A 10,360-nucleotide genomic window follows, 5' to 3' on the forward strand; every position below is an offset into this window, starting at 1 on the left:
CCGCCCCCCCGGAGCGCTGCTTTACTGTGTTATATCCGAATTCGTGTTATATCGGGTCATGTTATATCGGGGTAGAGGTGTATATGTTTTCTACCTTTAGGATGACTTGATATCTTAGGTATAGCTAACTTTGCTGCCATCATGATTCCATTAGATATAATGCTACTAAACTCCTCAGTGTCATCACTTATACATTGTTCATTAATATTTTTCCTACATTTTCTTCTAAACAGTTCCCAGTTTGCTTTTCTCATATTCCAAATAGGAGATCCTCCTCTTCCTGCCCTCTGAGAGGCCTTTATAGCCCCAGGAGTAGCTGTGCCCTCTTTAAGTGGCTCATTTGGGCCCACTTGCTCTGACACAGAGACACTGGGCCTGGTCTACTCACAGGGACTAGCTACCCTGTGAGAGTGGGAATGTTTGTCTCTGCAGACATCATACATGGTAGCTTTTAATTCTCCTAGATGGCTTTAGTGAAGTGAACTTGGATGCCAGGTTGGGGGCAATAGTATTCTCTCAGGGGGGAATTCACACTTGGGCAGAAGGCCAGCGCAAGATGCTATAAAAAATGACCTTCAGAAATTCTGGAATTTAGATGTAATCAAGTTCTTTGTTAGGGAGGTAATTACTGCATATCCTTGTTATTTCAGTGTGAAGTATCATGATTGGCTATAGGCCATGGTATTGCATATGGGAAAATAAAAATCCTTAAAATAACAATGTAATTTTTCTCTAATGGCAAAACAACATTAGAAAATGATGTAGTTCCCGAGGCAAGGCTATGCTAAATAGATACAACTGTTCATACAATATTTTGCAAGGAACAGTAAACTGCTTTCAGGGCCGGCTCCAGCATTTCTGCCGCCCCACGCAAAAAAAAAAAAAAGCCGCGATCGCGATCGTCAGTGGCAATTGGAAAAAAAATAAAAAAAGCCGCGATTGGCGGCGGCAGTTCAGCGGCAGGTCCTTCGCTCCTAGAGGGAGTGAGGGACCTGCCACCCCCAAATTGCCACAGGTGCCGCCCCTCTCCCATGGCCACCCCAAGCACCTGCTTGTTAAGCTGGTGCCTGGAGCCGGCCCTGACTGCTTTACAATTTGGGTAGCAAATCAGCATTTAAATATGCTTTCCCCCCATATTGTTGACTTTTTAAAATAAAAATGTGTTACTGAGGAAACAGGATAGCTCAGGGGACTGGAAATATGATAGGTCACCAATCTGAATGTGGGCTAGTCAGTATTAACCAAGACGTTGCTGGTCAGAGTGGTTGTCTGTGAAATGAGTAAATGGGTCTCTATCTGCTTCCTAGTAGACAGATGTCTGTATTACAGTTGGTACCCTTGTAGATATAGCTGCAGAGAGGTCAAAGATGCTATGAGAATTGAGGCCACACTTCCCACTTTACTACTAGAGCCAGTCCCTCCATGTCAGGATTGAGGCCCATCAGTGCAACAGAGATGGGAAGTCTGTACTGGAGCAGTGTAAGAACTTGTCAGAGATTCCAAATCAATGGTTGGCCTATAATAAGTTTGATTTGCTTTAGGATTTCACTGTGAATTTTGCATTGAGCAGTAATATAATGGGGAAAGAACTGATGTTTCTGTGTGTCTAGCTTACTGTATAATATCAACAATAATAAGTGAATCAGAAAGAACGCAGCTTGTCTTTCTGATCCCAGGTTGAGTTATCAGGGCTGGCATCTAAAAAAAACCAAATATATGTTTGGAAACTGAACATATTTGAGATGAAAAATCAGTGAGTGACAATGAATGTGGAGCTCCATGGTATCTTTTTTTACAGTTTCTTAGCAAAGGATAACAACATTTTTAATTACTGCACCACTGTTTCCTGTATTTTATACCACATATAGTCCAGGGTCTTACAGTGTATTAATACTTGTAAATTTAATTTAGGCAGTTTGTAAAAAAGGCATACATGTGTTATACTATAGTTAAATATTCTTTGACAAACTCCTCCACTATTATTTTCTGCCAGCTTTCTCAGAGAGCTTTCAAGCAACTTGAAGTCAATAAGTTCAAGGACTAGTTTACTTAAATAACACTAAATTCTGTTTTTAGTTAACGAGGGATAAAGAAGTAGGCCCTATACACAAAGGTGTGTGCATGCACGTCATCCAGATTCCATAAAAAATCTGGATTAGCAAAGGGAGTGTGGTCCTGGGTTCCTCCCTCTGTCTCTCTTTCAGTGTAAACATGAAGTTCCATTACAACTACATTATGTTGGCTCTGTTCCTAGCTGGGCAGAGTATCACACTGGACAATAAAAATGTAATCATTATAGCTTGAAAGTATGAAGTTAGAAACATTTTGTCAAGGAAGACTGAGAAATTTGACCATCTATTTTTCTTCTTCTCTCTGTTTGCAAAACCCAGGCAAATATAGGAGCAATCTAGCTAAATCATACTTTTTCTGCTGATGGCCAGAAAAAGGGCATCAAAGAAGTGAGAAAAAGTTGCAACATTTTAATTTCAGGTCAAATGTGACGTTTTAAGTGAATGTAATATGTATGAAAGGTGCCAAATTCACAGTCCTGGAGCAAGATCCAAAGAATAGGTAAATCACGGGCAGCATCAGTTCAAGCTTCCCACACTGTCTTGCTATTGTGCCTCAAACTTGAACTGGAAGGCTCTCTGATAGAGGAGAGAGCTAAGCAGGGCCGGCTCTAGGCACCAACAAAACAAGCTGGTGCTTGGGGCGGCACATTTTTAGGGGCGGCATGGCCGGCGCCAGAATGCCGCCCCTAAAAATGTGCCCCGGCCGCCCTAGCTCACCTCCGCTGCTGCTGCCACGGTGCGCGAAACAGCTGATTCGCCCGCCGCGGCCACTCGGAGTCTCCCCCTCCCTCCCAGGCTCTCAAACCTGGGAGGGGGGGGAGATCCCGAGCGGCCGTTTCGCGCGCCGCTGCTCCCCCTCCGTCCCAGGCCTGAGAGCCTGGGAGGGAGGGGGAGAAGCGGCGCCCGCGCCGCGGCCACTCAGAGTCTCCCCCTCCCTCCCAGGCTCTCAAACCTGGGAGGGAGGGGGAGATCCCGAGCGGCCGCGGGGCGCGAAACAGCCATTTCGCGCGCCGCTGCTCCCCCTCCCTCCCAGACTTGAGAGCCTGGGAGGGAGGGGGAGAAGTGGCGCCCGCGCCGCGGCCACTCGGAGTCTCCCCCTCCCTTCCTCCCTCCCAGGCTCTCAAACCTGGGAGGGAGGGGGAGACTCCGAGTGGCCGCGGCGCGGGCGCCGCTTCTCCCCCTCCCTCCCTCCTAGGCTTGAGAGCCTGGGGGGAGGAGGCAGGGCTGGGGATTTGGGGAAGGGGCGGAGTTGAGGCGGGGCCGGGGGTGGGGTAATTAAAGAACGGAGGGGGCGGCCAAAATTGTTTTTGCTTTGGGCGGCAAAAATCCTAGAGCCGGCCCTGGAGCTAAGTTCAGTCAATAAGAGTACCAATCAGATGGTGGTCTGAAGAGAACCCTTCACTAGGAACTCATTTCCTATATAGTAGGCCATCAAGCAACAGCTATTTTCAACTACCCTGAAGAACTTCATCACAGCAATCTCATCTACTCCATCAACATTACTGTTTCTCCTGCTCAGTCAGGACTCAATTCAGCAAAGTCCTCAAGCACTCGCATAACGTTTAGCACTTGCTTAAGTGTTTTGCTGCAGTGGAGCCTTAATTCTCTTGAATCTTGGCTTTTGAAACTGTTTTGACTTCATGGGTGACTACATACCATACCCCTCCAAAGGCTGACTACATGACAGAGCAGGACTAGAGAATCTGGGTGGAATTGCCTGGGAACTGTTGTTTATCTGATATTTAGTGTAAAAGCCAACTGTCCTGCAGCTAGAGCACCTTATGTTGTTATTCTGGAAGCTCTTATAATTAAATAGGATTAGGGTTGATCAGTATTTGGGCAGGTCTCCAAGGAACACGTAGCTCCTGCATGAAGTAATGTTGGTCATGCAATGGGGCTCTCATACGTCTCTGCCAATACTGGGCCAAGGGCACAACGTGACACTAGTCTAGAGCTACTGGGCCAAATTCTCTGCAGGTATAAATGGGTGCAGCGCCAATGACTCCAATTGAGTTCAGTTATTTACAGCAGCAGAGAGTCTGGCCCACTGTTTTTCAATGAGATGTTAAACTGTGGCCCTGACTGTCACAGTTTCAAGATAATTGCATCTGCATTCCCTTCCGTGGTCCACTCTAGGAGTGCCCACTCAGGTCTCAGGTCTCCAGTCATCACCTATGTCTTGGGAGGGACCCTTGCGTACTCCCTCCTGAGCAGGGGTTTTTTTTAAGGCTGCACAGCTCCCTGCCTTATACTGTGATATCCCCAGCAAGGCAATCTGCCTAATGACCAGCACCTCTACTGTGCTTTGTCTCCCAGGGCCATGACCAGTGGTGTGCTTATAATTACAAGTTACCCAACAGCTCTTTCTACGTAAGCACATTTATCCTTAAGGCAAAAATGTTACAGAGAAAAGGTATAAACAGATTTAAACACACACTAAACGCACCAGGAGTCACCCATCAGCCTTATAGGGTCCTAGTAGGCCAAAGTCTTTCCAACACTTCCGCAAGGGTTGGGGCCCCCTATGGACAGCTGGTCCTGTCTGTTTGCTGGATCAGAAAGAAGGCAAGTCAGTCCAAGCTCATCCTTTTATATCAAAAACGCTTTCTTTGTTTTCTGGTCTCTGGACATCTCAGCTTGAACCAGTATATGCAAACCACTCCAGGGGGTGCTACCTCTCTAGAATTGTTTAGTCTCGTGACTCACCTTAATCACATCTACTATTTTTAGCTACAGTAACCTTTCATAACTTTAATACAATATGGTCCCCAAAGATATTGCATGGGATTGCAATGTCTGTGACGCTGACCATTGACCATTTAACATCCCAGGGCTCTTTTCATAACAGTGGGGTTGTTAGTCCTTGCATGCATTTCATCCCAGCTGCATTCTGCCTGCTTATATCCACCCTGTTCTTTCAGTTGTGTAGTAGTGATGTATGCTCCCCAACAGTTGTCAAGATCCAAGCCAGCAGTGGCTTCATCCCAATGGTGGAGGAAATGATCCTTACATCTGTAGTTTGTATATGTTTGTAAGATGCTTTGGGATCCAGTGGGATAAAAGGTGCTCTATAACGGAATATAATATTATTCTGGTGACTCTCTGTAGCCCAGTATGGCATTTCCATGAGGTTCTGATCTTTCAGATAAATTGGGGGTGCTTAATGGAACCAAACATCTTTGAATCTTTTGACCTTTATCCATCACAAGTTTTTGCTTCTCATGCATTTTTAAAAATAATACCGTTTTCATCATGAAATAGTAATGTGAACTATCTCTAAGGTTTTCAGGGTGAAAGTTTATATAGTAATGCAGGAAATTACTCAGTGCCTTGCAGAATACCATTGCATAGTGCTGTTTGCAGAAAGCATTCTCAACATTTGGGTGAAGGGTGAAAACACAGAAAGGATGTCAGAGTTCAGCAACCATATACTACACTTCAGATTTGGGGCAGTGATTTGTTTACTGAAAATCCAGACCTGGAAATTGCACATGAGTTTATCTTAAATGATATGATCTACTGATAATAATAGAAATAGCACCCCAGGGATCTGAGCTGAACATTGAATAAAGCCTTTTATTAACATTTGAAAATTCAGATTCGAAGCCAAGAGATTCAAGAATAGGTAATTTATCTTTGTCATGATGTTAATAGCGTCATAACCAGGTGTGGCGGAGGTATGCATGGCGGCCAAACGGAAATGAATTCTTATTCAGTAGCAGACAATTCTAAAAGCACTGCTGGGAATGTAATCGGAGCTATTAGTTAAAGGAAATAACATATAAATTATTCAGTCACTCCTTTGCAATTTACATGCCTTTACACACACGTCCATTATTATATCACATTCACAAATATATGCACTCCCGGCACCAAACAAGAGATGTGCAGTTAAACTGGTTTGCATCCTCCTGGACTCATGAGACTCAAGTCTGAGTTTCATGAGCTGTGGTGGAGGAGAGAACACGTGTGGAAGATGGAGAATCTAGGGCCAGCCACCTTTGCATCAAAATGTGAAACTGGGTGAGTTTTGCTTTTTTTTTAATTGTTTGGTTAGTTTTAAAGTAGTTTATGTTAAACATTATTGATTCATATACTATGGGTGATATGGAAGAACTGAATCTACCTAGGTGGAGCTACTATAAAGTGGATGAATAACTGGTTGGAAAAGTGTTCCCAGAGAGTAGTTATTAGTGGTTCACAGTCAGAGGTGAAAGTGGGCCGGTACGGTCTGGTACGGCATACTGGTAAGAAGTGGCCGCTGGTACCGGCCCATACACAGCTTTAACATCGCTGCCCCTTTCCCTCCCTCCCCCCAGGCCACTGACAGCGTGGGGGCAAAAGGGGCAGCTTCCCTGGGGCCCGGAAATTTAAAAGGGCCGGAGCCCCAGGCGGCGTGGGGCGGGCAGCGCGGAAGGGCTGTCTGGGGGAGGCTGACCCCCAGCCCTGCCCCTTCCATCCGAGGCCCCGCCCCTTCTGCTGGCCCAGAACCAGGCCTCTGTACCGGTAAGATGTTTATATTACTTTCACCACTGTTCACAGTCAAGCTGGAAGGGCCCACAGGGATCCCACAGGGATCAGTTCTAGGTCCAGTTCTGTTCAATATCTTCATCAATGGTTTAGATAATGGCATAGAGCAGGGGTCGGCAACGTTCGGCACGCGGCTCGCCAGGGTAAGCACCCTGGCGGGCCGGGCCAGTTTATTTACCTGCTGACGCGGCAGGTTCGGCCAATCGCGGCCCCCACTCGCTGCGGTTCACCGTCCCGGGCCAATGGGGGCGGCGGGAAGCGGCGCAGGCCGAGGGATGTGCTGGCTGCGGCTTCCCGCCACCCCCATTGGCCCGGGACGGCGAACCGCAGCCAGTGGGGGCCACGATCGGCCAAACTGCTGCGTCAGCAGGTAAATAAACTGGCCCGGCCCGCTAGGGTGCTTACCCTGGCGAGCCGCGTGCCGAACGTTGCCGACCCCTGGCATAGAGAGTACACTGCTAAAGTTTGTGACATCAAGATGGGAGGGTTGCAAGTGCTTTGGAGGTTAAAATTCAAAAAATTCAAAAAGACTTGGACAAACTGGAGAAATGTAAATAGGATGAAATTCAATAAGTACAAAAGTACTCTACTTAGGAAGGAACAATCAGTTGCACACATACAAAATGGGAAATGATTGCCTAGGAAGGAGTACTGCAGAAAGGGATCTGGGAGTCATAGCGGATCACAAGCTAAATATGAGTCAACAGTGCAACACTGTTGCAAAAAAAGCAAACATCATTCTGGGATGTATTAGCAGGAGTGTTGTAAGCAAGACATGAGAAGTAATTCTTCTGCTCTACTCCACTCTGATCAGGTCTCAACTGGAGTATTGTGTCCAGTTCTGGGTGCCATGTTTCAGGAAAGATGTGGACGAATTGAAGAAAGTTCAGAGAAGAGCAACAAAAATGATTAAAGGTCTAGAAAACATGACCTATGAGGGAAGATTGAAAAAATTGGGTTTGTTTAGTCTGGAGAAGAGAAGACTGAGAGGGGACATGATAACAGTTTTCAAGTACATAAAAGGTTGTTACAAGGAGGCGGGAGAAAAAATATTCTTCTTAACTTCTGAGTATAGGACAAGAACCAATGGGCTTAAATTGCAGCAAAGACAGTTTAGGTTGGACATTAGGAAAAACTTCCTAACTGTGAGGGTGGTTGAGCACTGGCATAAATTGCCCATGGAGGTTGTGGAATCTCTGTCATTGGGGATTTTTAAGACCAGGTTAGACAAACACCTGTCAGGGATGGTCTAGATAATCCTTAGTCCTGCTGTGAGTGCAGGGAACTCGATGAGATGACCGCTCGAGGTCCCTTCCAGTCCTACGATTCTATGATTCTTTGGGAGCATGAAGTTTAGACACCATTGCCCTTCTTCCACACTCTCTTGTCACATCTGTCCAGTATCTGTCCTTATAGAAAAGTTTTATAGAATTTAAAAAGAATGAAACCAGTAGGGAACTATAGAAATGTAATAGTTTTCTCTAGGAATTATTCTAAAATACTATAGAATTTACTAGAGAATGGTTTCCTTTCTGCAGATTTTTAAACCATCCTGTAGAATTCCATTGCTGGGCTGTAAGTCTTCATTAAGTTCTAGAGGTTGGTTTAAAAATTCGATAGGAAGGGTTTTATTCTCCATTCAATTCTATAGTTTTTCCATAAAGGCATGCATATTTGCTCCCCTAGACAATGCAGAGCTGAAGGGAATATCTAGCCACATAATCAGTGATGCAAGTAGAAATCATTTCTTGTTGGTATGCTGTACTTATGGGAGGGAAACAAAGGGGGGGGGGCACGTGACCTCCCCACATGACTCCTTCCTGCCCCGCCCCATGATCTATGTCCATCCCACATTACCTGGGGGGGAGGGCTGTGTCTCCTCCCACTGTGCCGGAGACTTCTGCTGTACAGACCCCAGGCAGAAGGACTCAGGAGACACAGCTGCATGGAAGGGCTGGGGGCCAGGCTGGGGGTGGTACAGCCATGCCGGGCAGAGCTGTCGGCGTGGGGCCTCCCGGCAGCCCCACGTTCTGCTCCTTTCACCACTGCAGTTCCTGGGAGAGCCCTGAACCGCAGGGCTCTCCCGGGAACCATAGCGGGGAAAGGAGCAGAACGTGCAGCTCCTCCAGCATGGCTGCTGTACCGCCCCCAGCCCCGCCCCAAGCCCTGCCCCCAGCCCTGTCTGTACAGCAGCCGTGCCAGAGGACAGGGCTGGGGTGGGGCTGGAGGCAGTACAGCAGTCGCGCTAGAGGAGCTGCCGGCGTGGGGCTGCCTAGCAGCCCCACATTCTGCTCCTTTCTCCGGTGCGGTTCCCGGGAGAGCCCTGCTGTTTCTTTCTGGTACGCCGTACCAGCTATAAATATCTTACTGGTATGGCGTGGCGTACCGGACCATACCACCATACTTGAACCACTGCACATGATATATCCAAAAATTTGCTTTCTTGAAATCTGATAGCCATATTCATGTACCTGTAAGTCTAAGCTACATGAAATTCAAGTAGTTGATGGTCGCTGCTACTAATGTTTTCAAGTATTCTCCCATTCGCCATCTGGTCCTCCCTATCGGTAAGAAGTAAATGCAGGAGGATCATTTTATCAGCCCATATCATCTAGAAAATAATGTTTTATCTGAGTGTTGAGGTTTTTCTTAACTATAGTAAAATAATGATAGAGTGATTTATTATAGGAGGTTTTGTTTGGAAGTGAATGAGTTCATTATCTCAAGGGAATTGTTGTATAATATAGACATTTTCACAAGGTGGTAGAGCATGGAACCAACTTAATTCACTATTGTCCAGCAACATTTTTTTAGGGCTTCCTGTAAACTCTGATCCAGGGCAATAGTATTTTGTTGTGTCTTCCAGACCTATGTAAATCCAAGACAAATATCCCTTCATAAATGCATTCTTTTGTCTAACTGAGGGCAAATTCTCCTATCAGATGTGCACAGTGGATCTCTGTTCTAACATTCCATTCCACCCAACATACACACACATCCCTTCTGTGTAACTGACAGTGGACAGTGCGCATGAAAGGATAATTTTGCCCTAACTTTCCTTAGTTCCAACAGCATCGCTGTACTTGTCACCTTTAACTCTGTTTTGTGTGTCCCCCCTCAAGTACTATTAATGTTTGTTGTTGTCACCATTGTAATCCTATTGCAGTAGCACCCAGAGGCCCAATCAGGATCAGGGCCCCATGGTGTTAGTACCGTACAATCACATACTACAGTGTTATATATGTTTATACAGTGTTCAGAATTTACTGCTGTAAAGCAGCTGAATAGTAACCTAAAGAAATACCGAAGCAAAGCTGAGCAGCTCCATTTGGATTCACTAACTGCAAGCAAGAAACCTTATCATGTAAATGCCAGTGATTTCCAAGGGCTGTACAAACACAGGCCCTGATCCTGAAAAGAAAACCACACAGGGGTCCACCTGCATTGTTCTCTCTGAGAATTACAGCCATATTTTCTTATACCAGCGGTACATTGATTTTTTTGTACTTCTCCCTTCTAACCCGCACTTTCCCCCGTCCTCTCCCTTCAGGGGCAAGTACAATAGAATGGTCTTTTTTCAGAGGAAGTCTCTGGCTCAATGGCTTTCAATGTATAAGTGTAGAAATGTTCACACAATCCAGATACAGTCGCTGAGTGGGTGAATATCCATCAACTAACAGTACGTAAAATATAACCTTAGTAAACAGCAATAGCTGCTATTCACAGCTGTTGTGAAATGATGCTGATAGAAACAAAAC

This window comes from Emys orbicularis, chromosome 2 (genome assembly GCF_028017835.1).
Source record: "Emys orbicularis isolate rEmyOrb1 chromosome 2, rEmyOrb1.hap1, whole genome shotgun sequence".
Classification (NCBI taxonomy): domain Eukaryota; kingdom Metazoa; phylum Chordata; order Testudines; family Emydidae; genus Emys; species Emys orbicularis.